The sequence below is a fragment of the Balaenoptera acutorostrata genome, chromosome 8 (genome assembly GCF_949987535.1).
Source record: "Balaenoptera acutorostrata chromosome 8, mBalAcu1.1, whole genome shotgun sequence".
Classification (NCBI taxonomy): Eukaryota; Metazoa; Chordata; class Mammalia; order Artiodactyla; family Balaenopteridae; genus Balaenoptera; species Balaenoptera acutorostrata.
The window spans coordinates 114,988,709-115,016,026 of NC_080071.1; the positions used below are offsets into that span (position 1 = coordinate 114,988,709).

Below are 27,318 nucleotides of genomic sequence, written 5' to 3' on the forward strand. Positions count from 1 at the left end.
CATATCCAAAGCACAGAAAGTCCTGGCCACCAGATGTCACCATTCTTCTATCTCCCTCCCAGTGCCCAAAGAGGGAGAGAGATGTTATTTTTCTTCCAAGGGACTGAGGGAGATACGTGCCTCCCAACATTCCTGGCATTTCACCTAAAAGTCTTATTAAGAGGAATCATCCTGTCCATGCACATTTCCTTGCGGTTCTTGATCGTTACCTGGACAGTTCCTGACAGCTGAGGATCTAAGTGGCTGATAATTTGCGGCTCATCTGGTCAGGAATTATTAGAGCCATTGCCTCCGGCTTGAACTTAAAGGTAGGACTGACCTAATGTGCCTAGAGCCTAGAGTAACTCAGTGGAAGAGGCGCTACAGGGTGTGTTCTACTAAGATCCTGGAGACGGGAGACCTACCCAACCAGCTGGGTGGCCCTGAGAGCTTACTCACAAAGTGAAGGACTTGGACTAAGTCATTTCCAGGGTCTAAGAATTCCATGATCTTCAGTTTTTAAACGCCTCTGCTGGGAAGGGTGGGCAGCAGAGTAGGGTGATCTGAGTTTAAGAAAGAAGACCCCAGGGGGGACAGTGAAATGGGGGTGGAGAAATTCTGCAGGGAAGGTAAGGGAAATTTGAACATAAACCTTCATACAGTGACTTGATGTAGTGACTGGTTACAGGGCTAGGAACTTGATGGGGTTATGAACCTTGTCATTTCCACCCCTAGGTAATTGACCAGGTCACTCTCATTCCATTCCAGATACTATACTTAACAAGGATCTGTAATGCTTAGCGTTGTAAATGTACAGCATTCTCTCTCCTGGGGCTTGGTTGGATTTAATATGTGGTGTCAGTCAATGTTCTTTGTGGTGCCTTCAGGGCATGGGATGTGTTTTTCTTTCTGAATTTACAACAGTACAGTGTTCAGCTAGCCAGTCCAGAGTGTTCATAAAATCCGGGGGCGGGAGTGGGAAAGAGAAAGAGAAATGGAATTCATTTATTGAGCGCCTACTATGTGCCAGGTATTGCTAAGTACTTTACATATATTTTATTTCATCTTCAGAATAACCTCAAGAAGCCCCATTTATTATGTTCGTAGATAAAGAAGTTGAATTCAAATGGTTAAGTGGGTTGCTCAAGGTCACAGCAACCAAGTGGCAGAAACATATACTGCTTCATAAAGCCCATTCTACAAAGATGGAAACTGAGGCTCAGGGCATTGATTCAAGCTGCCCGTCCTGTAGCTGGTTGAGTCCATAATCTCCCGTCACTGGGCTTAACTGCTGGAAGGCCCCTGGTGCTGAGAGGCCTGGACTGCACCTCTCTGGAGGATGCATTGTCACATCAGCATTTGCACATTTGCCCCTGACCTTGCTAGAATATTATTTGTGGCCGCGAAGTGTCTCCCTTGCTCCCTTCGGGCTGCGGAATTGAGAGGTTGGTAAAGTCCTCTCCGACAGGGTTGGGACTTTGCAGACGGCCCCTGAGAGGCTGGGGCGTTCCGAATTGGCTGAGCGCTCGGCGGGGAGGGCGGGGAGTTTGCCGAACGTCCCCGGCCGGAATCCCTGCCTTAGAGAGCTGCGAGCCCAGAAGCGGGGAGAAGTTGGAGAGGTCGGGAGGGGAGGGTAGGAAGAATTTGAAGCCAGACCCCCGCCCTGGTCAGCTGAGCCCCCGAGGAGCGTCTCTGCAGTGTCCAGGCCGAGTGTGGACGCGCCGCGCGCGGCCCCGCCAGGGCTGAGAGTTTGCAGACCGTCCCTGCCGCGGCCCGCTCGGCGGCGGCCCTGCGGCTCCCGCGGCTGCCGCGGCGGCCCCGGGCTCGATCCAGCCCAGGTAGCCCCGCCGCAGGCTCGGGGTGCCGCGACCCCGTGCCCCGCGGAGCCTTGGGCCCCCCCGGGGACGGCAGCTGGCAGGCACTCCCGGCTGCTGCTGCTGCTGCTCGACAAGGAGGTGAGAGCCAGTGGGTCGGGGCGATCGCGTCGAAGCTTTCCATCTCCACGGGGAGATGAACGCAGAGGGGACCGCGGAGGGCGCGGGGAGCTGGGCGCGGGAGGCGGGGGGAGAGTCTGCTTCGTGGGCTGCGCGGCTGGGGGCTTCCGCCCGCCGCCCCTCCGCCGCCTGCGTGGGTGCCCCGGCCGCTCTGAGAGAGCCGGGAGTGCAGCCGGGGACGCGCATGGAGGCGCCCGCCTGCCCGGGGCAACCCCTTCCCAGGGGAGACTGCAGGCCCCCATGGCCCCTGGGAAGTGGGGGGTTTGGGCTTTTCAAGGGACTGTCCGGAGGAGGCTTTGGTTGCGCGGGCTGGAGGCGAGCGGCCAGGGATGGTAGAGGGGCGCTCGGACCGCGGAGGAGCCTGGTGGGGTCACGCTGCGGGTGTGGGCCGGGCTGGGGTCCCCGGGACCTGGGCGCGCCGGGCGGACTCAGCCACCGGCCAGTGGGGAGGAACAACAAGGGAGGCTGGCTCCCGGCCCCGGGGGAAGGGGGATGCGGCGGGCGGGCGCTCTGGTCCTGGGGACCAGGGAAGCCCGGGGGTGCCCCCCACCCCTAAGGGACCTCCGTGGGCCCACGATCCCGCCGGCGCGCTCCGAAGGCTGCCTGGCCGGAGAGGCTGCGGGGAGCGCAGAGCCCACACCCGCGCACATAATCCCCGAGAGCATGCTCAGTGCAGCCCTGGGAACTTCCTGCCGAGTCGCGAGCCGCCCCGGCCCCCTCCTGGCCCCCTCCCGGCCCGCGGCTGGCAAACTTGGGGGCGCGGCGCCCGCCAGTCGCCCTTTCGCGTTCCCCCGGCCCTTGCCTCGCCTTTGCCCGGCTCCTAGCGCTGCTCTCGCCGGTCGCCCCCGCGGCCGAGAATGGGGGCGTGGACGTTGCCCCCAGCTTCCCGAGGTCAGGTCCGAGGCCGGGTGGCCAGAGGCCTGGCGGTGAGGCCGCTTGACGCGGGGACCGGCTCGCGATGCGCTCGCCGCGCGCACAGACCGGGCTCCGTGAGCAGACCGGGTGGAAGGGGGTGTGTGAGCCCGGGGACGTTCGCGCACACCCTCGCTGTCACACACAATGCCGTGGTTTCGTAGCTGCCGCGCGGAAGAGGGAAGAGGTGGCGCTTGCATTGCCCGGCCGCGTTTGGAGCGCCAACAGGGCGCTGGGCGCTTGGGGGCTGCGGTAACCTGGAGACGCATAAGGTTTTCAGAGATGCCGGACTCGGGGTCTGTGGCCCGGTACTCCTGACACAGACTGCCAGGCCCGGCCCAGGGCGGACGCCGCTGTCTGCACCAGGCTCTGGCGGCACAGTTAGGGAAGGCTGGGCACTTCTGGGGCTGTGAAGTTGAGGAGGGGAAAGCTGAGGTCTGTGCGGGGTTCCTGTGGCGTGACAGCACTGCACCTGTAAACAACTCAGATCCAAGTGTAGACGTAGGATCTCATTTTCCAGAGAGGCAAGTGGGAAGCTGGTGCGCCCCGCCCCCGTTCATTGTCAGGACCTGAGGGACTTGGTGGGTTTTTACTCCGAGAGACACACCCCCTACCGTCCACCTCCCCCCACCCCCTCCCCAGTTTAGCTACCCACATCCTGAGCCTTGACTCAGGATCAGAACTTCCTTGTCTTTGATTGGAGAAAATCACCAAACTGTTTTTCATGATGGGCACACCATCACAGATCTTTCTTAGTAAATAAATTTTCGTACCACCTTCCCCCCGCCCCCCAAACCACAGATTGTTTTTGCTGTTATTGTTCAGGGCTGAGATAGGCTCCCTCAAATTTGTTTGGCTTGGTTAGGATTAGAGCAAAGCTCTCCTTTTTAGAGGCCTTTTTAGTTTCTCCAGTTACCAACTTGGTGTCCATGCGGTCAACTTGAAGAGGAGAGGCCCTGAGCAAGGAGGTGATGGCAGAGGGGGAAGAGGGTGACTTTGTTGCCTCTTGGAGGGACGGGGGAAGAGGAGAAGGATGGTGCTCTGCCCGATCCCTGGCCCTGGCAGAGCTGGGTGCCTGGACAGAGGTTTGGGCTTTTCTTTTCTTCCCCTCCTGTGTTCCAGCCCGCCTTCCTGAGTTTGGGATACTCGTGACTACAGTCACTGGAAGAAAGGAGTCTGCAGTCCTGGTTTGGGGCTTTGCAGGGTTCACACCTACACAAGCAGCTGCAGGTTGATTTTAAGGCGACTGTAGTGGCAGGAGGGCTGGTGGCTCTGCTCAGATCTGCCAGTTGCATCAGTGTTCCAGCGTCGTGGGCCTCTGAATCGCCTCAGCAGTGCGCGTTTCAAGTGCTTTGTGTTTGGAAGTGTGAATATAGTACTCATGTATATATATTCACACATCCGTATATACGTTTTTATAAAGAAGCATGTGCATATGTATGTGCATATGCAGTGTTCTTTGGTAGCATCTTGGAGCTGGAAGGGACCTCAGGAGATCACAAGAATTCAAATTTGCTACCTTCCCATTCAGTTTTCTCCGTTTAAGAATAACCAGCCAGCCTTATGCCCAGCTGGCCTCCAAAAGCATTGCAACACCAGAGTCCCCCTGTGATCCTAGCCGAGGGGGGGGGGGACGCCTTTGTTTCCTCCACTGAGAAGTGAGCCTCGTCACCATCATTCTAGATGTCACTCTGATATTTGACATGACTTTTCCTAATGTTCCATGTGGTTCGGGATCTAAGTCACTGCAGAGTCACTCTCAGGTTGATTTTGGGGCGGGGGGGGACAGACAGTGCCCAGTGTCCCCTGCAGAGATGTCTGGAAAAGTGCCCAGAGCAGTTTTCCCAAGTCTTGGTTGGGTTGGAAAGTTCCAGTCCTTTTGCACTCTGGTCCTCCAGGCAGGTAGTTGCTCTGCTCCTTCCCTAGAGGCCTAAAGAGCAGTGAGGACTCTTATTCCGTCCTCTTTGTGTGTCTTGGCTTACTGGCTGTAGGAGGGTGGCGTGGTGGTTGGAGGTGGCGTTCTGTGCTGATGTTGTCACAGTAGCTCTCAGGAAAGCCCGTGCTGTCAGGAGCGTTATCTCTGGGGGTTTGTTATGGGGGATGTCAAAGTTTGGGGAAGGGTCCTGATAATCAGGTGACACCAGGTGTCAGCCAAAACTAACAGATAGTTTTGGCTGAAGGAAGGTGTGTGTGTTTCAGAATCTAGGTACTTTAGGGAATTCCCTGGCTGTCCCATGGTTAGGACTACGCGCTCTCACCCCGAGGGTCCGGGTTTGATCCCTGGTCGGGGAACTAAAATCCAGCAAAAAAAAAAAAAAAAGATACAGAATCTAGGTACTTTAAAAAAAGAGAGGTAATACCTTTATATTTGGGGGGAGAGTGCCAGGTGGGTGACAGTGGAGAGGTTTGGGTCAGAAATAAATTTGGTACTTGCCAGGGCACGTTTTACTAGGCTGCCTTTAAAGTTCATAATTGCTTTGAAGTATAGAGTCACTCTTAATAGCCAGAAGATGGCTTCACTTCAAAAAAATTGTTTTTTACATTGAAGTGTAGTTGATTTACAAGGTTGTGTCAGTCTCTGCTGTACAGCAACGTGACTCAGTTATACACATATAGACATTCCTTTTTTATATTCTTTTCTGTTATGGTTTATCCCAGGATATTGAATAAATGGCTAAACTTTTCAATTCCTGTTTGAAATTGAGTCAAGATCTCCCTTACCCCCTCTTCTTAAAGTGGCTAATCTAAGCCATGTCCCCATACTATGTCACATCCTGGGTCAACACGAGAAGTCCAAGCATAGTTGTGACCTCAGTGCCAGCTGTGGGTTCTCACGGGGGGTTCATCAGGCAACCACCTTGAGCCATACATGGTGGGCGCTGGTGCTGCGTATGAAGACGTCCGTCCTCCTTCAAAATTACCTTCTCACTTTTAATTCATCTCACCTTCTCTTTCAGTACATTAAGGCAAATTAATAGCTCTCGGAAAGCTGCCGAAATGGGTCCCAGGAACCTTAGTACTGTAACCACGTTCTCAGCTGGAAGAATTAGGACTTCATCTCTGTTTGCCCACTCGGACTGTTGTATTTATGTGTTTGTTTTTTCATTTCCACAACTAAGTGCCTCCTTCCCCGACTTTGTCATATCTGGAAAGCTGTATGTGTGCATGGGAAAGGTTGGAGGAATCACTTTATTTCTTGAAAATCCCACCGCTCTCGTGTGTGAACACCTAGCCTTCTGGAAAGAGAACAGGGGCCTTCCTATCCGGGCCCTTTGTCCAGCCTCACAAATCTGGACACGCAAGAGGGATAAGCTATCTGGGCTGGGCTTGGGGGGGCGGGGTGCAGTTCTCCCTGTAAATGGGCACCCCCAGCAGTTAACGCCTGCTGGACCTTGACCCCAGCTGGGGCGGTTACCTAGGATGGCTAAGGAGTATTTCTCCACCCTGTTGCTCATGAACTCAGGAGCGAGGTGTATGCAAGTACTTCGTTACCTGTAAGAGTTAAGTACTGGTGTTTGCAACTGATTTACTTTTTCAAAAATGTCAGCATTTCAGCGTTATCCATAGAAGAATAACAGCCTCACTGATTTGCACCCTCTGTGATTTGGGGGAGATGGCCCCTGAGGGCATGGGTACCGCCCACTGACTCCTGCCTCAGCTCCGCCCACCGACTCCTGCTTAAGCGCCACTCCTTAGGGCTGCGTTCTTGGCACAGCCGGCTTCTAAGGCCTGGCATGCTGGTAAGATGCTTTTTCTAATATCCCACACAGAACAGTCCTCCACTGTGATAGTTTTGGATCTCTTTCATGTCTCCGTCCCCCCATGGGAGTGTGTTATGTTGGTGATCAGCGGAGATGGTATGTCTGGGTGGAGAAATGTTGAGAGCAAGTGGGCGAGGAAACTCGGAGCGATGGTGATGAAAAATGTATCTTCTAGAGGTGACACGATTGCAAAGGCTTCTTTCCTATCCCATTTACTCCTGGCTACAACGCCCAGATGGATGGTATTGTTATTCCCAGTTTCTGCAATAGGGAGACTGAGGAATTGGGAGGTTGTGAAAGCTGGCCAGGGTCGCGCACAGCTAGCCGCTTGCGGCAGGGTAAGGATTCGAACCCGGGTGGTCTAGGTCCCGAGCCCGCGTTCGCTGGGCTGTGCTTAGTTGTTTAGGCTAGCAAGCTCACCCTGTACTGGCCAGCGCTGGCTTTCCAACCAAAGCCAAGAGGAGTCTTAGGCACTCAGGGGTTGGAAGGGACCTCAGGGAGATCTCCCTGCGTCCTTTCTCTTTTTAGCTGCGGTCCTGGAGGTGCAGGGAGGTAGAAGGACTTGCATGAAGTCCCCCTGGCTGACAGCGGTGGCCACGCTGGGCCTTGGTCCCTCAGGGACAGTGGCAACAACTGATAACAGATGTGTGCCTGCCTTGTTTAGAGAAATGACCCAAGAAGAGAATGTGATGGTCATTTGGCATCTGTCCCACCCCCTCCCAGAACCCTGTGTGCTCACACCCAGCCTCACCCTGCAATCTGGTGGGGAACAGGTGGGTGTGCCCCACTCCTTTCTCCAGCCCCAAATGGGAGGATCTAAGCAACTTACGTGCCTTCACATGAGGTGCGCCCTTGCTCATGTCACCTTTTAAGTTTGACATCTTAGGAATTTAGCCTGGGATGGATTTTACATTTCACTCTTAAATATTCATTTTCTCTCTCTCTCTCTGTCTCTCTCTGTCTGTCTCTGCAGCTGTGTCTTACAGCTCCTGGCCCCTCTCAGTGTTGATTTCCACCCTTTAGGAGCATGGGGTGGGCGGGGGGTAACCTGGCAGAGGAGTCAGGGCTATTTCTCAACATTCCCAAGGAAGGGCCTGCGGAGACATTCCCTTGGTGTCTGTGGGATCCTAGAAAGAGAGCTAAGGCCCTGCAAAATATTCCTCTGACCACCGGGATTTTCGTCCTTTGTGGAATTTTCCCATCCGGCCTGCCAACAAGCACCATTTCCTTTCATTTTATTCCTTGCATATGACCGGGCTTGCAGCAGACGTGACATTGCTCTCACCTGTTCCTGATTCTGAACAATTTCTGGTTAATACATAGTCCCTAGCTGCTCAAAAGTTTAAAGTCTAGGCCTGGTCAGGGCCCACACAGAAGAGTTAAGTTCAGTTATAAAGCAGTATGCAAATGAAGAACACATTAATTCAGCCCATATGACCGCTTTGGGCTTCAGTTCTTATGTTGGAAAGTAGGAGGGGATTGAACGAGCTCCAACGTTCTGTTCAGTCCTAAAGTTGTATAATCTTACACATGTGGCAAAGGAAGTGTAGAATAAAGAAATAAAATTCCCTTATTGAATAAAAAAGATTGAGGAAAAACTCAAGTTGTTTTTGCCTTTGCTGGCAGAATCTTTAGTAGACGGTTGAAATGCTTACCTAAGAAGAACCAGCCCTTTATGATCACTATCTTTTGGGTTGTGTGTTTTTGTATGTTCAGAAATGAGAGGCCACGGTCCGTCCTTCTCAGCCTAGAAATAACCGGCTTAGCCAGCTTCCCCTAGTGAAGCTATTTTTTTTTTCCCCCCCTTGGGAAATTGAGATTCAAAGAGCAGAAGATGACCAAGCTCACAGAGTTCTGTGGTTCTGCAGCACAGCGCCCCGGGGGAAAGTGGCTAAGAATTTGCACTGCCACAAGCTGGACCAAATTCTGTTTATATACCTTCATCGCTGCTTCTCTTTGAAACAACTATGTTGAAAGAATAGAGACTTTGATATCAGTCTCCTTGCAGCTGCTTTTTTTTGGGACCGTCTTGTTATTTGCAACTCTGATTTTTTTATTTACTAGTGTTCATTCCACTGAGGCGTTTTCTAAATGACCAATTCTTTCTCTTACCCATCTTGTTTAGGAAAGCACTGTCTTTGCCTCTTGCTAAGTATGATCTTTCTGTTTTCCTTCCATACTTTTCTTAGTATTTGTGTTTGTATACTTCCCTTACCCCATCTCCTAGAATTTTTCAAAGCCACCAAGGTTAGAGGCAGCCCTGAGTGGGGACTTGGAGGGGAAGGGATGCTTTCCTCCATCTCCCTCCCCAATAATGTTCATCATATGAGGAGTCCCAGTCTGATGTGAGATCCTTGCAAACATAGCTTCCAGCCCCTCTGTCCATAGGGATGGCCTACCTTCTTTAACAGAGTTCTCAGCTGTGGTGACTAGTAATGGTCCATTTCCCCCTCCTCCCCTTCTGTGATGCCTAACTATTGTGCTTGCTAGATTTAAAGGTGACATTATGTGGGTAATCTTGCACGGTACATAATTTAGTACAGGCAAATGTTATCAACTTTCTTCTATATTTCACCATTCCTTATTTCCTATTCTGATGGGAGCTCCAGATAGGGAGAGTTTTTTTTCCCCCAGGTTGGTTAAAAACTTACATCTGGCTCCAGGGGTTTCGCAGCAAGGAGTCTGGAGCTCTGTAGGTGTGACCGGAAGCCGCGTTGCCTTGCACAGGGCCCGACACGAGAGCCACGTGGTCAGCTGGGCAGCATGGCGTCAGGCGTTAGCTCCCGCTCCGGCACGTGAGGCCTCTCCGCAGTTAGAGGGCTGTCCTCAGGCAGGTCAGTTCCGCGCTGGGTGATTCTGGTTTCTCATCCATCAAATGAGGCATCTCTTAGTGTCTCCTGCATCTGTGGGATTCTGCTAGTGTGACTTCCGGGCTGAACCCAGCACACTCATCTACTGTAGTTTCTTTAATCTGTCCTTAAGAATATTCTTAGATTTATTCCTAATTTTGGGGTCCTCTTTGTGCCGGTTTGGAGTTCTGTTTTTCAAATCAATCAGTGGATTTTTTGTACACTTTTTTCTCCCTCACTGTGAGCATTATTTGTGGGCTCGGGAAGCCCAACAAATTGAGACTTTGTGTGCATGTGTATGTGTGTGTGTGTGTGTTCATGTCCACACACCACTAGGGCTTGTTACCTTATTGTCCTGTTATCTATAAACAGAAGTGGAAGTGATCAGAGTTGGAGCTGCGTATCTCTGGAATAGCCATCAGTTAAATGAAACCTGTAGAAAGTTTCTGTGGAAGTATTTTTAAAATATGGCTTTTCCCCTAGTGCATGCTTGTCAGCTATAGCCAGGGGATCCTTGGAGATTGTATGGATAAATAATGATTTTTTTGTATTTCCCTGTAGCCTGCAGTGAAGTGTTTTCCTTGATAACGAGTTGCTTATTCTGTCATACTGCCTTTTCTTTCATTGCCCTTGTAACCAGAATCAGATACAGCTTTCCGATTCTGATGCCATGCCTGATTAGTGTTCTCCAGGTTCCATAGTTTCTTCCTCCTGGTTCAGTGGCTTCAAGAGAGACTTTTCTGTTTCCTCGTTGTCAGCCTTTGTATAAAGATGACAAGTTACATCATCTTTCTGTTACTGCTTTAACGAATAACAACAGACTGGGTGGCTTAAAGCAACACAAATTTACTGTCTTATTATGTTATGTTGTAGGTCAGAGGTCCAACACGGGTCTTACTGGCTAAAATCAAGTTGTCCATTCCTTCTGGAAGCTTTAGGGGAGAATCCTTTGCCTTGCCGCTTTATCTTCTAGTGGCTACCCACATTCACAGGCTCCTGCCCGTCCCTCCAGCGTCAAAACCAGCAACGTTGGGCTGACTCCTTGTCCCTCTGCCATCAGGCTGGGACCACAGCTAGGAAAGATTCTCTGATTTTAAGGAACTGTGTGATTAGATTGGTCCACCCAGATAATCCAGGATAATCTCATCTCAAGGTCTGTAACTTCATCACACCTGTCCTGTATTCACAGGCTTCAGGGATTAGAATGTGGACATCCTTGGGGGCCATTTTTCTGCTGCCACAGTCCCCAAAACTCTTTGTAAAGAAATGGTTTTCTAGTCTTTATGTAAAGGAACTGTACTTTTCTGTCGAGAAACTTTACTTCTCAGGAAATTTTCCTATTGCCTTGTTCCTCATCTTTTTGAATATATTTAAGTTAACTATTTGCAAACAGTGTCTAAGATTTGAGATCTGAGGTGGCCAGACATTGAACTACACACATTTCGTGTTCCGGCTGATGTTATGTTAGTAGTCCTATTTTTATGATGAGGAAACTGAGATGCAAAGGAGACCTGCCCAGGGTCATGTAGCCAGAAGTGGCGGAGCCAGGCTGCAGAGCTGGATCTCATTGATTCCAAAGCCTATGTTCTTTTCACTCTGCCTTCCTGCCTTAGAAGTGATAATGGAAAACCAAAATGAGAAATGGTAATGAGAAAGCTTAAAATAATGTAAAATCTCTCTGCTTCTGCCAAGGTGATGACAAACAGTAAATAATGTCTGTGGCAGATTGATTGCACTAATGGCTCCAATTAATGGCCTCCGTGTATCCACACTCTTTGCCTTGTAACTTACTAGTCCCCATCCCTCCCCATCCCCACTACTGGCCACGTGACTGCTTTGGCTCCTGGGATGTTAGCAGATGCCATATAAACAGAGTTTAAGAGCCTACGAGTTTCTGATTCACCTTTTTACACAGCTAGGTGTGCTCGCTCAGATCCCTGCCACCCCCATGAAAGTGTGCCCGGGCTAGTCTAAGGGAGGGACTGAGAGATGCAGGGGAATGAGCCAAGTGGTGTCAGCTGAGGCTCTCCTGGACTAGCCAGCCCCCAGCTGAACTTCGGGCTGCTCGAAGTCTCCTGAGCATATCTTGCCAAGATTATTTAAGCCTGTCCTAGGTCATCAGAACCAGCCAGCCAGCTGACCTGTAGAGTTGTGGAAAGCTTCGATGATTATTTTAAGCCACAGAGTTCTGGGGAAGTTTGTTATGCAGCCATTGCTAACTGATACACAGCTCAGATCAGATATTTGCATAGCATAAGAAGCAGTTTTAGCGTCCTTTTGAAGGTCATTTTGGACTACTTGTAACTAATTCATATTCTTTTTTCAAATTTTAATATATTTAAAAGTATTCTTTTAAGATTATACGTTAGGCTTAAGAACTTGCCCATTATATCTACCCTTTTTTCTTTCTTTTTTTTTAAACATGAAAGTCCTGTAAACTCTTATCAGTTTCAGTCAGAAGAAGACTTGTTTTTTTCTTCTCAAACTATTTATCATTTCTAATATGGTGGCCTTTGACCCTCAACCTACAGTAAGAAATACATATTGACCAGAACTCACATATACATGTGTGTATAGCAGCAAGAAAACTTTCATGAGACAGAACCTACCCTTCTACCTGTCATGGCCTCTGATGTTTTCTACTCTTTCATTTGCTGAAAAAATGCTGGTCAGGAGTCAGCGCTGTGGCCTGCAGCCCATTTTGTAAATAAGGTTTGGTTGGAACGCAAAGATTGTTTACGGCTGCTTTCAAGTTACAATGGCAGAGTCAATCAGTTGTGACAGAGATATCTGGCCTGCAAAGCCTAAGGTATTTCCTGCTCTTGAAGACAAAGTTTTCTGACCCTTGTCCTGAATTGGTTTCATAACCCATCGGGGAGTCGTGATCCTCTATTTAGAAGACACACCTTTCAAGGGACTATTAGCTCTCCTGATAACTCTTCTGGAAATTACACTAAACAAATCCGGCAGATATGAAAACTAACCCTTGTCCTGTGTTACACTCAAACTCTCTGGTTTATTCACTTAGATTCAACAATTAAGTTTTTGCTATTTAACGTTATACCTGATTGGCTTATATAGGAAACTTTTCAAGCATTTCAAAAGTGTTTCATTATAAGCATGCTCCCCCCCCCTGCTCCCCGCTTTCTAATTTAAATGAGGCTTTCTTGTGGAAAGTAGCTGGCATTAAAATGGACACAAATTCTATTCAAGTGCTAGTTATTTATTCATTAGATTCCAGCAGTGCCTTTTTTTGTGATATAATGGAGTCCATTAGTGGAAGAGGTTGAAAAACAGTCATCTTGGGTTCTTTTAGAACACCTTTCTGGCAACTGGTCCTTATTGTCACATTTCTGAATTTAGGGTGATATTAATTCTGAGTATAATAAAATTTAGAGACATTAAATCATGGGCTTATGGAGTTGGAAAGTCTCTGGAAAAAATGTTTTTTCCTTTTTACTCAGATATCTAATTGGGCCCTTAAAGGCTAAATTTCTCCGATATCTACATTTCCCAAGCCTGCCAGGGGAGGACAACATTATTATTTATGTCGTGTGGCTAATGAGACTGATGAGAAAGAGCTGAGGCAGAAAAGGCTTCAGCATGATCTGGATCTGTCTTTCTAGAATCTGCAATGCCAGATGAAGAATGGGCACTGGCCCATTTATTTACTGGCAGTGAGAACAGAGTCAAAACCAAATGAGCTTCAAGTACAGCATGGGGAGCTTTGGTAAAAGTCTGAGCAGTGTCCCCCAAATAAAGTAGCTTCTTTGAAAAAGTAGAATAGATTCTTCTAGACATTTTTGATGTGAGCTGCCCTCCTTAGTTCAGGTGGGTGGCCTTCCCAGCAGGTGATTGGACGTGTGTAATGAGTAAGGACTCTTTTGGGTGCTGGCAACACAAACCCGCTGGAGCTTGCTTCAGCACAAGTGGAGAATTCACGTCAGGGCTACAGGAGCAGAGCTGTGAGCTGCCAGCAGCCTGGGATCAAAGCTCTGGGGACCCCAGGAACCCCCCTTGCTTCTTTGCTGCCTCCATCTGCCTCACTGCTTAATTCTCTTCCCTGCCTTGTTCTGCTTTTTGTGTCCCAGGGACAGAACTCTGGGTAAGGGTGTTGGTTGCTGGGTAAGCCACTCAGCAAGACTGATCTTTCTCTTATTATGCAAATGCAAGTTTCCTGGGGAGTGTCCCCTGAGTGGTCCAGCTTGACGTCACCCAGAGGTGGGCAGAGCGTGGGTACTGCAATGTGGATTTTGGCTAGCTCTAGGGAGTTTATTGGGGGCATTTTAGAAATTTAGGGGACAGTTTTGGTTGTCAGTGAGTGAAGTGTGCTACTACCGTTTACTGGATGGGGACCAGGGATGCCAACATCTGTGACGGATAGAATAGTCTTACATCCCCATGTGTATCCTGTGTCTCACTATGAGACTATTACCATGGCTGTTGCCCCAGAATCATACCCCTGCCCCTCCCTTGAATAGAAACCAAATCTGATCTAAGTTTCAGGTGGAAGCGGCAAAGAGAAAAAAAAAAAGTGTTGGTTAGAATCAACTAGGCCCAAGATGACAGAAGATTTGCCTTCCTGTAGACCTTGAGCCTCATTATACGCTCATTGTGATATATTAACATGCTAAATGACACACACACAGGCGCCATGACACTTGACGATTGCCTTGACAGCCACTGGAAAAGCCCATGCAATGACTGAAAAGGAGAGTTGGTACAGTTCCAGGTCCAAACCACACCCCTCTTCTCAGATAACTCATGAATATTTCTCCCACTGTTTCCAAATCCCAATCTTTAATCTCCACCCTCCTATATATTTGGTGTCTCTGCCGGAATCAGGTTAAGTTGATTTGTGAACTAGGTTCCCGCTTCTCCAGTCTCTGGCTACTGAATACAGCTTGTGCTGTTGCAGTCTCAGCATTGGTTTAGTTATTGGCTGCTCAAATCCGATCTGAAAAAGAGCATCCTTGGTGAAGACGAGGGGGGCTTTGCCTGGCGCAGGTCTGATGGGCCAATTTGGTAACAAGATGATTGTGGATGACAAAACCCATTTATTGCCTGAACCTAGAGACCTAACTTATACATGAAGGGTATTTTGCATGTTTCAAATAAACGTTGACTTTTCCAATCAATGAAGAAAGATTGTGCTTTGTTTTATTGGGAAATTTACCAAGAGGTGTTTGCCATTTTGGAAAAACACCCCCCCCCCATGACATCACCATATCACCTGTGGCAGTCCACACTTGTAACTCACCTGTTTTTTGATTTTATGTAAAGTACAAGAATCTAACAACTTCTTAAGCCTTCTAGATTGGTCTTACCCAACTAATTGCATATTGAAATGCATGTTCAGTTTGTTATAAATTATTTTCCTTTTATTCTCATTTATATTACTATTAAAGCAATAAATACATATGTTTGAAAATGTGTTTAGGAAGGTTATCTAAGAATTTGATTTCAGGGAGTAAAGGGGTGTTAGAAGTTTGCTGTAAGCCTTGAACTCTGGGGCTAATAACGTTTAGAACACAGCACTTGGGGAAATGATTTGCAAAGTAATCCCCCCACCCATGAGTCAACTGAATTAAATAACTCTTAACACTAACCATTTAAAAAATAAAAAACTATAGCCCACACATTGGGTACAACTGATGGAGAAAAAGGGAGTGGAGTTGTTGGCCCATTCTGCTTCTTCCATGGGAGGCCGACTGTCCTTGTGGTAGATCCTCCCTGCTCCCTCATAAGTGGTTGATTCTACTGCCGGGTTCCCGCTCTGTTGTGGGTCTCATGATTCTGGAAGAGCCGTAAGAGTAGGGGATGAAATCAGATTATCGCATGAGTTTCATGTGAACTACTGCAGCCCTCTTTGCAGAGATTCAAGGGGATCTGTGAGCTTGGCATGGGAAAATATTACACCTTGATTTTCACTCACCTCTAACCAAAATTGAGCAATCCCTTAACTTTTGGATGTTGTCCACAAACCACAGTAATATTAGCATTGTCTGTGACTTTGTCACCAATAGGAAGCCCATATTTTCATATCACATTTTAGATGGCTAACAGATAATCTTGAAATGTCATTATGACTTAGAAATTATGGTGGTTATTACATGCTGCTGGATAGTGTTATTTAATGTATTAATAAACGAGCATATATGTGGGGTTTTTTTTAGTAATTTTATTTATTTATTTATTTATTGGCTGCGTTGGGTCTTCGTTGCTGCGCGCGGACTTTCTCTCTAGTTGCGGTGAGCGGGGGCTACTCTTCATTGCGGTGCACAGGCCTCCCATTGCCCCTCTTGTTGCAGAGCACGGGCTCTAGGTACCCGGGCTTCAGTAGTTGTGGCGCATGGGCTTAGTTGCTCCGCGGCATGTGGGATCTTCCTGGACCAGGGCTCGAACCCGTGTCCCCTGCATTGGCAGGCGGGTTCTTAACCACTGTGCCACCGTGGAAGTCCCAAGCATATGTGTTATTATGTCACAATTTTAAAAGTTTTTGGTAACCATATTTAAATATAATTGACTTCCTCTGTAATACTATGTATTTTATTTTATGCATTTCAAACATTTGGAGAAGGGGTACCATCTCACCTATCCGCCAAGGGGTGGGTGGTACAGAAATCGTGGAGTAGAATTGGGGAGCGCTCTGGACACTACACACCGCACTGCTGCACTGTCTCTTCCATTCATTGGGGAGTTGACCACCTCGTGACTCAGCCTTTCCCCAAGGCTGCCAGGTATGGGTGTAGAGGGGACGTGAGCTTATCTCCAGTTGGCTCATTTTCTTCTTAGACCTGGTCAAAGAATTGTGCTTGATTTGCCCTTGGGTCATTCTTTTATCATACACAAGGAGGCAAGTTTGTCAGAACAGTCCTCCCGGCAAGGCTTGTATTGATCACTACAAGGTACAAGATGCATTTAAAGCCGAACGTACTGATTATCTGAATCCTTAATAGAAGTGTGGTTTCTGGTTCAGCTTTTCAAGTGGAGAAAAACCACAGACATTCTGCAGGAGAAGCCCCTATGTACAGCCCAACTTCTGTTTTCCTATTTGTGTGCTTCACAGTGATAGAATCACAGCACGGCCCTATGAAGTACCCCATTGCCCAAGAAATATGTTGCATAAACGGCTGCCGGGGTGTTTTCCTAATTTGCGAGGGAAGGGGCATTTCTCAGGAAGTAGGATTTGGGGTGGAGGTGGACAGCTTCCTAAGGGGTGACCTTTGTCCTGGTTGCTACCTTGCTGCTCAGTGAGTCCGCACTAGAGGCTGTGCCCCGATCCAATCTGTGACTGGATTTCTGGGAGTGGCGTCAGCCTTTTTCTGTTTCTGGAAACTTCTGTTGAGAGGAAGTGACTTTGCCACAGAGTAGCCTACTGCACCGTTCCTCGAGTCATTGCTGTGCTGCCCTGTGCATCTTTTTCCTCTCACAGCTTCTAAATTTATATTTAGAGCATGAAAATGCTGACCATTTCCTTTCTAATTCTTTAGAAGTTGAGCATGGAGGGATCTTCACGCATCCAACACTACTAATACCTTGGGCAATCGTATTAAATAATAATGGGAATCATATTGTTTCCTTCTTTGTTTCAGAAAATATTATAAGATTGGAATCGAATAGTTTCAAATGTTGTGCCTTCATTTCTCTGTGGGTTTAGTTATTGATCCAATTTCTCATTGAGTCGAAGCCACTCCCTTAAAGAAATAGGAGCAGCCCCATTACAAGATATTGTTACGTCTCATGTCAGACTAAAGAGAGCATAGGTGTCTTTAACAAGCTTGTCAATGAAGTGATAGCATTTCTCTGTCTCTTTTTGTGAAAGAGAACAGCAAATTCCGTTGCTTCCTGAGATGATGATGCTGTCACAGATTCATGTGCAAGATTGTGGGTACTATTTGGCCTAATTCTTATTTATTTATTTATGTTTTGGCCGCGCCATGGGACGTGTGGAATCTTAGCTCCTCGACTAGGGATGGAACCCGTGCCCCCTGCATTGGAAGCCCAGAGTCTTAACCACTAAACCACCAGGGAAGTCCCTGGCCTAATTTTTTAAATGAGATACCTCAGATCCTTTTATTGAGGAACTATCCTATCATTGGATCGGTAAGGCCGGTTTTTTTTTTTTGGCTAGAGAAAGCAAGAAATTCACCAGATTCATTGGCTGAGGGGTAGGGCTTTCACTCAGTTTGAAGGATCTCTTATCCCTCCCCCACTTCTGGTTTTGAGCCACAGGCACTTGGCCTCCTTTTCATACGGGTCTGGTTTGGGGTGAATTTTGATCTTAACCCTACCTTTGTGGAGAGAGTAAATGAAGTCCAGAAGATCTAGAGTATAGGAGTTAAAATATCTCACTTCCTGGTCAGAGTTGGTGGAATTAATTGTGCAGCTGCTGGACACAGATGCCGTTACTGTTTTATAGATCTTTTCACAATGAAAAATGGAAAATACAGGTCCCGCCTTCAAAATGACAATCTAAAGACCTCACATACAGAGTAATGCTTTTCCTGGAAAGTGGACCTCTTGAGCACGTAGCTGGTGTTCATGGGAGTGCTGGGTACTCCTGGGAACCAAGCCTTGAGCACACTGTCTAATTTCATGCTTATGACAGCCCTGTAAATTAGAGTCCCTTGTTTTCATTAAACACATGTAAAACCACAGTATGGGGAAGTTAAGTGTCCTGTCTGCAGTGACTCGCATAAATATAAGGTGATCATATAATTTATCATCTAAACCTGAACACTTTTGTGACTGAAAGGGGTGCTGTTAAATTAATGAGGAAGCTGGGATAACAGCCATAAACAGGGACGTATGGTCCCCCTACTAATCAGGTGCAGATTGGGGGTTTAATTCAGGTCTGATCCCCCAGGCTGCCTGCTCTCCTTTAGATGCATTAAATTGGGCTGCCTCATCTACAAATGAATTGTTAAGGCACATATTGAATGAACTTCTGAAGGTGAGTTCTGCGCTAGGTAGAGAGCCAAAGAGAAATTCCCCTTAGGCTAGGTAAAAGTCCCCTTTGGCAAGAAAAAGGTCTACTAGAGATCATCTTTCATACAAAAATGTAGAAAGGGTTTTGTTGGGAAGGCAGATGGTTTTTCTCTTCCGAAAAAAAATGGTTTTCCATTTCTTTGTTGTTGAAAAGAATGGGTCTGCTGTAGCCTTTCCAAGAAAGATAAAGGAAGACTCATAACATCTCATATGCAGGGCAAACATCTTCATGGCCAGTGGCTCTTGCCATACAGGGTCATGTAATGAATTCTTCAATAGTAAGATGTGGAGATGAAATTTACTACCCCTGTTTTTAGCACTCTGTCCATGACTGTTATTATCAAGGCAGATCTGTGTGGTATAATCATTACCGTGAGATGTTAAGATAAATTCCCAGCACTTGAATATATTGCACTCCCAGGATTGGATACCCCGGCTAGTGACCAGCCTCTGTGCCGCTGTGAGCCTCAGACACACGTGTGTGAACACACCCAGCAGAGGTGCAGACACAAAGGTAGGTGAAGCTCAAGGTACTTATAACTGATACTATAGCCCAACCACGGAAAGTAATGAAGAACATCACACAACACTCCAGGAGTTATTTTTTCTGTGTCACGTTCTCTTGCCACCTTCCAGGCCAGCTGAGGTGTGAAAGGAAGAGTTTCCTAGCAGAGCAGGTTCTGTAAATCCCACAGCCTCTAAAAACGTCCTGCTGGATTGCCACTTGTCATCAAGTCAGCAGTGCCAAAGAATGGCATGTCATTCAAAGGCCACTGCTGGGAACCAGAGCACGCTGGCGGATGGGTAAGAGTTATGTGTTTGGCTGGAAATACGGGATCTGGCTTTCAGATGAGAGCTGTTACTGGGCCTTCATGCTGCACCCAGGTCCCTGGGGGATCTGCCTTCTGAAACTTGGAGCATCCAAAAAAGACTGATTCCCAGAGAAGGCACAATGAAACTTTATGGAGATGGAGGAGAAGACTTCCCCCATCCAGTGGGAGCAGGAGAGGGCCTGGGGGGGCCGGGGATTGCACCTGCGCCTGTGATATGTTTGAGCTGCTCCCTGAGGAAGACCACGATCTCTGGTGGCCTTTTTGAAGGGCCGGATTTCCCGCTGGAAATAAGAGAACCACAGGCCACGAGACAGAGAGAAACAGAAAACGGGCTTGGAGGAGAGGTGTGAGAAGGGGAAGCAGGGAGATGAAAGAGGCGACCTAGGTGGTGAGCCGCAGCCTTTCTGCTGTGAATCCGTCTCAGGTGACAAGACCGTCTCGGGTGACAAGAGCCTTCTTGGAACAGGGCAGGAGACGTCAGCCGGGAAGTCAGGAGATCTGGGGGCTGGTGCTTTCCTCCTGCTAACTCATTTGGTGAGCCTCCATCTCTCCCGCAGAATTGGGCGAGTCGGGTCAAATGTTACGCACATGACTTCCAGCTCTGTGAGTCTTTGAGGCTGAACCATCTTTGCAGGGCTCACCAGCGTGGCCCAGTGGATACTTCCTGAGCACCTGTATGTCAGGCATAGGGGCACAAAAAGCGAATGCATCACGTGGCCCTACATCTAGGGCGGGGCCCTGTCCTAAGTGCCCCTGGTGCCCCATCAACAAGGAGAACAGCTAACTCTTAGAAAACATTTGTTATGTGCCAGGCAGGGTTATGGTTACTTCCCATTGATTTACACCTGTTAGCTCTTTTAATCCTCCCAGCAACCCTGTGAGGTGGGTATGACTGTTCTAATTTTCGAGGTACCGAGAAATGAAGTAATTTGTCCCAGGTTTCCCAGCTAACAAGTGGTGGAATCAGGATTTGAACCCAGGGAGCCTGGCTCTAGAGCTCACACCATGCAGCTGCTGTGTGGGCGGGGGAAGTAGCTGTCACATGTTCTTATTGTTTCCTTTGCTGGACTGTCAGCTGCCCAAGGGCAGTAACCATGTCTGTCTCGTTAACTGTCGTATTCCTAGTGCCTGGCCCAACACAGGCTCTTGAGGCATTTTTGTTGGATGGATGGACGGATGATTGGATGGATGGATAGATGGATTAATGGATAGATGGGTGGATGGTTGGATGGATGGATGGATGGATGAGATAAACAAGGTCTTTGGGGGAGTTTAAGGAGGAAAACAGACCCATAAACACCTAACGTCAGTCGCTGTCAGGCAGGAGGGGTACTTAGTCCAATCTGAGGCATCAGCGGAGCCTTCCTTGAGGGGGTGATGCCTGAACTGAGCCTTGAAAGATGTGCAGAATTTGGGAGACTCCGGTGGGAAAGGCATGCCAAGCAGGGGAGCCGTGTGAACTAACTGTAGCATTGCCCCAGCAGTCAGCTATTCCTAGAGCAGAGCAGGTGAGGCGGGGGCTGATGGAGATGGGGCGGGGTCAGGAGAAGCCCTCCCGGGAAAGGCATTTGTGCTTGCTCCTGAGAACAGTGGAGAGAGAGCTCTTGAAAGGGTTTGAGCAGGGGAGTGACCCGGGCAGCTTTGGATTTTTGACGGGGTGTTCTGGCTGTAGTGTAAAGGGTGGAAGGAACACGAATGAGATTGGGCAAGGGAGAGGCTACTGCAGGGGTCCCAGCAAGAGATCTTGGGATGCTGGAGTGGGGGAGTGGGTAGAGGTGGCTAGAGGGGTAGGGGAAGAGGGTGACCCTTAACTTTGGGCATGTTGAGCTCAAGGGTCCTAGGGCTGCTGATGTGCAACACAGATGCTCCCCCGTGAATGCAAAGGTAGCTTGACCTGGAGGGGAAGGATGGGGTAGATGGGAGTTTGGGCGGTGCCTGCATCAGGTGGTGGATAAAGAAGGAGAGTGGATGATATCATCCCCAAAACAGTGTTACCCTGAGAGAGCCAGTCCCTGGAAGTTGAGCCCAAAAGAAGCCCCGGAAGAACAGCCAGAGAGGCCTGGGTCCTGCCGGAGTAGAGCAGGGCGTGGGTTTTATGGAACTGGTCATCCTCACGGGAGTGATAACATTCTTTGAGCCCTGACAGTGTGCCTGGCACACGGACAAGCACTGGGGGTGCTTTTACTCAGTTGTTCTTTATAAAACCCCTATGAGGAAAGTGTTATTCTGATCCCCATTTTACAGAGGAGGAAAGCGAGGGACAGAGTGTTAATCACAGTTAAGCCAAGGTCACGTGCGTCGCAGGACCAGAGCGTCCTGGCGAGATGAAGCCCCCTAGGTTTGTGTGTGCGCGCGCCGCGCGTGTGTGTTTTGTCAATACGGTAAATCTCTGAAGACTTCTGCAAATCCTGAATCAGAGCCTGAGAAAAGAAGGAGGGTGTTGGAGCTGTCTTCAGGGCATAGAGGTCGGATTAAGGTGGGTGTTTGTTTTGTTTTTGAAAGGATGAGAGAAAGAGCCAGCTCGGAAGGAGATTTTGAAGATAGAGGCAGGAGAGGGCCTGGGGTCTGAGGACCGGTGTGTAAGGTGATGGATGACAAGCACAGAGAAGAGAGAGGCCTTGGAGGAGGAGAAGGAGGAGGAGGTGGCTGGAGGGAAGAAAGCAGGAAGGTCGGAGCTGTTGTCAGAATTGGAGGGGGGTCGTAGGGTTCCATTGGTAGGAAATATCCAGAATAGGTAAATCCACAGAGACAGAAAGCAGGTTAGTGGCTGCCAGGGGCCGGGGGGAACGGGCAGAACAGGGAGGGCTGCTGAATGGGTTCAGGGTTTCTTTCCAAGGGTGATAAAAACGTTTTGGAACTGGACAGAGGTGCTGGTTGCACAATATTGTGAATGTACCAAATGTCACTGAATTGGACATTTTTAATGGTTAATTCAAAGTTACATGAGTCTTACCTCAATAAAAAAAAAAAATTGGAAGAGGGAGAAGTGGGAGGGGAGAAAGTGGGTCACATCCAACGACCACGATTTTCTGGCCCCTGCTTGCTCCCTGTTATGTAACAGCTTTTTTGTCATCATCGCCCAACAGCTGATGTCGATTTGTTTACTAGGACATAAAAGAGGACTGTGAGATCCCATCCTGTCTCTAGTACTGGTGCTCAGTGAATGTTGGAATGAACCAAAGAATGGTGGCGGGGATGGATGGGGTGGAAGGTCCGGTGGGCTTTGGGATATTGGGTGTAGAAGGGGCTGCCGGTTTGGAATCGTTGGCTGAGGATAAAGGGAAATGGAGCTGAGGATCAGGAAAAGCCTGGGATCCTGATGGTCAAAGGCCTGCAGGAGCTGAGGACACAAAGGCACCTGGGAACGTCTGCTTTCCCTGGTTCTGCTGAGTGCAGAAGAAGAGGCAGGCTGTGAGGTTGAGTTTGTTGCTACAAGTTGGGGATTTTGCTGGGTGATTGCAGTGGAAAGACAAGGATTTAGGGGAGAAGAGGGCATTGGTGATAAATAGTTCAGGGAGGTAAGGGAATCTGGGAGGGGTCGGCTCTGGACCTGGAGAAAGTGATCCCAGGCCTCTTAAGACGTGAGAGCAGGTCATGATTGTTGGGAGTGGAGACCGGGACAGCTGACCCGAACAAGAAGAGGTCAGGGGTGTGGATCACGTGGAGTGAAGATGACGGTCACTGGGCTCCAAGGGGTCACAGTGTTGCAGGCCCAGTGCAGTGATTTCCAAGACTTGGTACTCAGGATAACCTTTTGGGATATGGGAAGAAAATATGAAAACTTCATTTTTTTCCCATAAAAGTTAAGCACTTATGTTTTAGTAATATTTACACGTTTATTATTTTTAAATAAGTGAACATATATTAGGGGTGCACGCTCACTTTTTACTAATGGGATGTGTGGCCAAAACAGTTGTGAAGAACTTATTTACAAAACGAACAGACTCACAGACTTCGAAAACAAACTTATGGTTACCAAAGGGGAAAGGTGGGGGAGGGATAAATTAAGAGTTTGGGATTAACATATACGCACTACTATATATAAAATAATCAACAAGGTCCTACTGTATAGCACAGGGAGCTCTACTCAGTATTCTGTAATAACCTATATGGGAAAAGAATCTGAAAAAGAATAAATATATGTATGTATATGTATAACTTAATCACTTTGCTCTACACCTGAAACCAACACAACAATGAATTGATAAATCAACTACACTCTAATATAAAATGAAAATTAAGTTTAAAAAAACCAAACAACAAAAAACCAGTAGTTGTGGAGGCGACTGGTTTGGGAGGTTGGCAGGCCTGGGATGACATCTTTCGGAGTGACGTCACGTGGGACACCAGGCCACATCGCTTGCTGAAACAGAAGCCCCGTGTCTCCTGTGTCTGTCACCATCGCCTGGTTGACCAAATAAGGGTATCTTCCAGAAAGGGCATGAGGTTTCCGTGCAGTCACTGGCTCTGTGCAAACCCATTATGCACTGTGGATCACCTTTTAAAATTGATCACAGACCATTTGCCGAATATTCCTTGTAGAACCTGAATACCCATCAATGTCGGTTGTTTCTGGAATCCATCCCCAACCTCCAACCCAGTTTTTTTTTTTGAAGTTTGAACCTTTTTCTTCTGACTTCCTGGATATTCATTAATATTCCCCCCCCCCTCCCCTCAAGAGATTATGACCTAGGGGAGTTTTTTTAGGAACCTGGGATAACGTTTTCCTGAATCTTGCAATCTGAATTGAAAGGAACTCAAGATCTGAGGAGTCAGGGGCAGGAGAAATAGAGTGTGGTCCTGAGCAAAGGCAATCTGGCTTCCAGTTCTGACTGCTGTTATGAGCTGTGTGCTTCTGGGCAAGTTGCTTAACTTCTCTGACAGCTGCTTTCATTTTAAAATTGGAGAGGTGATTTTCTATCTGATAAGGTTATGGGAAAAATTAAAGGAGTTGATGACACACGTGGAAGCCCCTTAAACTTGCTGGGACTCAGTAAACGCCAGTTCTTCCTCCTCCTGGACACCGTTGTCCCACCCACAGTCTCTGCCTATGCTCGCCTCTTGTACGCTTCCGCACTGGTGGAGGAGACAGATAAGAACAAAGGGTGAATCGCTAAGACTTCCTGTTGGCCTGGTTTAAAGGTATCCTTGACATTGCCTCTCTTTGCCTCGTGCGTGATCTCTTCTGTGGGTTTCTTTCCCCAGCCTCTGTTCTGTTTCAAGGAGAGTTTGGGGCATCCTAAGTTCTGTTAAGGTGATTGGCTGATGTTGAAACAACTCATTAATTATGAGCCTCCCTCACCCCACGAAATGCCTTCATGAGGAACTGATTACTGATTTCATAGGGGGCAGAAAGCAAAATAATGCCACCTTCCCCCACCACCGGCATTTCAGATATTAAGTCAAAGGAAATGAGTTCTGAGAGCATTTCAAATCAAAATGTTTTAGTAGGGGTATTTCAAAAGCCCTTTTGTGGTTATAGAATGGGAACCTTCTTATTTGAAAATGATGATGTTGGTGGCCTGGCGACCCTCCCCAGCCTGTTTCGACATTACAGAGGCCAGGCTTCCGGGACTGCTGGGTGCCCGTCTCCTCGGCTGGGTTTCTGTCACCTTTGGGTACTGGCCGCTGCTTCTTAGACGGCCTGCATGCGGGTCTGACCATGCCATTCTCTCCTGCATTTAATCTGAGTGCCGTATACTTCGTGAATGGAAGAATGGAAGACTGGAAGAAGTTTTAAAAGTCATTCTTTAATTTTTTTTTCTTTTTTTTTCTTTTTTTTTTTTGCTGTACATGTGTACACAGCATGTGGGATCTTAGTTCCCTGACCAGGGATCTAACCCGCGCCCCCTGCAGTGGAATCTCGGAATCCCAACCACTGGACCGCCAGGGAAGTCCCTAAAAGCCATTCTTTAGAAAAGTATGGCTATGAAGAAAAATAGGCCTTTTAATTACTTAACTCAATCTGTTGCTAGGATACGTGGGTGTGGTAGTCCCTCCCCCCCCCAGGAAAATATTTTATTGTTTAGTTAAAAATGACTACCTTTTAATTTATAACTGGACTGTCAACACAGATGTTAATGTATTTGGGGCTTTATATTTTTTAAATTAATTAATTAATTAATTATGGCTGCGTTGGGTCTTCGTTGCTGCGTGTGGGCTTTCTCTAGTTGCGGTGAGCGGGGGGCTACTCTTTGTTGCGGTGCGCGGGCTTCTCATTGCGGTGGCTTCTCTTGTTGCGGAGCACGGGCTCTAGGCGCGAGGACTTAAGTAGTTGTGGCGTGTGGGCTTCAGTAGTTGTGGCACGCGGGCTCACGGGCTCTAGAGCGCAAGCTCAGTAGTTGTGGCTCACGGGCTTAGTTGCTCCACAGCATGTGGGATCTTCCCAGACCAGGGGTCGAACCCGTGTCCCCTGCATGGGTAAGCGGATTCTTAACCACTGAGCCAGCAGGGAAGTCCCTGGGGCTTTTCTTTTCCTCTTTCTTTTTTTTCTTCCTGAGAGAGTGATTTTATAACATCAGGCTCTGTTGTGAAGTTCCTAATCCTTTTATTTCCATGTTATAAGGTGGGATAGTAGTGCTGCCTGGATGTGAGCATTAGGACTGATTCAGAAAAAGAGATCAGTGCTGTGCCCGCAGTATAAGAGCCATTCAATACGTGGTAGATGCCATTTAAAATTCAGATTCAAGAAAAAAAGGGTTCAGGTTCTATGCAGGCAGCGTAGCATGGTATGAAAAAGAACCTATTGATTAAACACTCAGAAAGTTTCCAGAAACCTCCTTTTAAATCCCAAGATATTGGCCCTCCTGTGATGGATGTCTTGAGGCAGATAAAACAGTTGAGTCTTTTGAGTGGAAGGAACAGGGATCCTTTCACACGAAGTGGTACTTGAAAAATACTACTGTAATTAAAATATACGGTGTGGTTAGTTTTCAGGAAATGTACATTTTTCATGTCTTGAAGGAGGCTTACCGAGTTACTTAAAAAAAAAAAAAAAAAAAAGAAACAGCCTCTACTGGAAATTAGCACGTGATAGGATTGAAGTTGTTTTTTTCCCCTTCCTTTCTGTCTGAGATCTTACACCTAGTGGTAATACTGATGCTGGGATGGGTGAGTGCTAGAGCTCTGTCCCCTCACAGCACCCTCTCCTCCCTGTCTACCTGGGAATCTGTGAGCTTGAATGGGAAAAACATTCCATCTTTACGTACAATGAATTCTAACTGAAATTTGGCATCTTCTTCAATTATGAACCTAGGCAACAAACCAAAGTAGCGTTAGAGGTATCCCGATTTCGTCACCCATAAATCCACATCACATTACCCCTGTTGTGGATACCTCCAAATGTTATGCACGCACGCCACTACTTCATTACAGTGATGCTAGATCCCAGAGTTACTTTTCTATCTCGTTACTTGGTGTATTAATAAAGAAACGCTCATATCACCTATCACAATTTAAAAACATTGTGATGACTAAATCTAAGTATAATTTGTTTGCTTTGAAATGTTTTATTTTACGCATTTAAAAACATTATTCGGAGAAGTCCATAGGCATCACTCGATTGCCCCTGGGATCCATGACATACAAAAGGTTAAGACCCTACGCTTTGTGATTTAAATTTTATACTAAGGAACTGGGGCTGGCTGAAGGACTCTTAACCCTGGCTGCCCACAAGAATTACCTGGGAGCTTCAAGACCCCTGGTGCCCCGGGCCCTACGCCAGACTAATTAAGTTAGAGTTTCTGGGGATAGGATCTTGGTGATTACAGGTGATCCCAATGTGTAGCTGAGGTTGAAGACCACTAGTCTGTATGTTCAGATAAACCAGCCTACTTCCCTCTTTCCCTCCATTCTGATTCTTTAAATAAGAACTTGAGTTTCATGCTCACAGTAGAAAATTCAAACTGTACAGAGAGCCCAGCTCACTCACCTTTCTAGAGATAACTGTCGTTGACAGTTTTTGTGCGTAAACAATCATTATAGACACACACACATCCAC

General features: G+C 47.8%; 1 protein-coding gene across 8 annotated transcripts in view; it reads left to right on the forward strand.

The window, feature by feature from the left end:
* The first annotated feature begins 210 nt into the window (after positions 1–210).
* Positions 211–27,318, forward strand: part of MGAT5 (alpha-1,6-mannosylglycoprotein 6-beta-N-acetylglucosaminyltransferase) — a 359,084-nt gene continuing 331,976 nt past the window's right edge. For 6 of the 8 annotated variants that reach the window (XM_057550781.1, XM_057550782.1, XM_057550778.1 and 3 more), the window contains exon 1: positions 1,531–1,934. The gene's annotated coding sequence lies outside the window, so the exon portion shown is untranslated. Of the gene's footprint in view, positions 309–1,530; positions 1,935–27,318 lie in introns of those variants that run through there. The other 2 variants (XM_057550780.1, XM_057550787.1) reach the window with 1 other exon arrangement.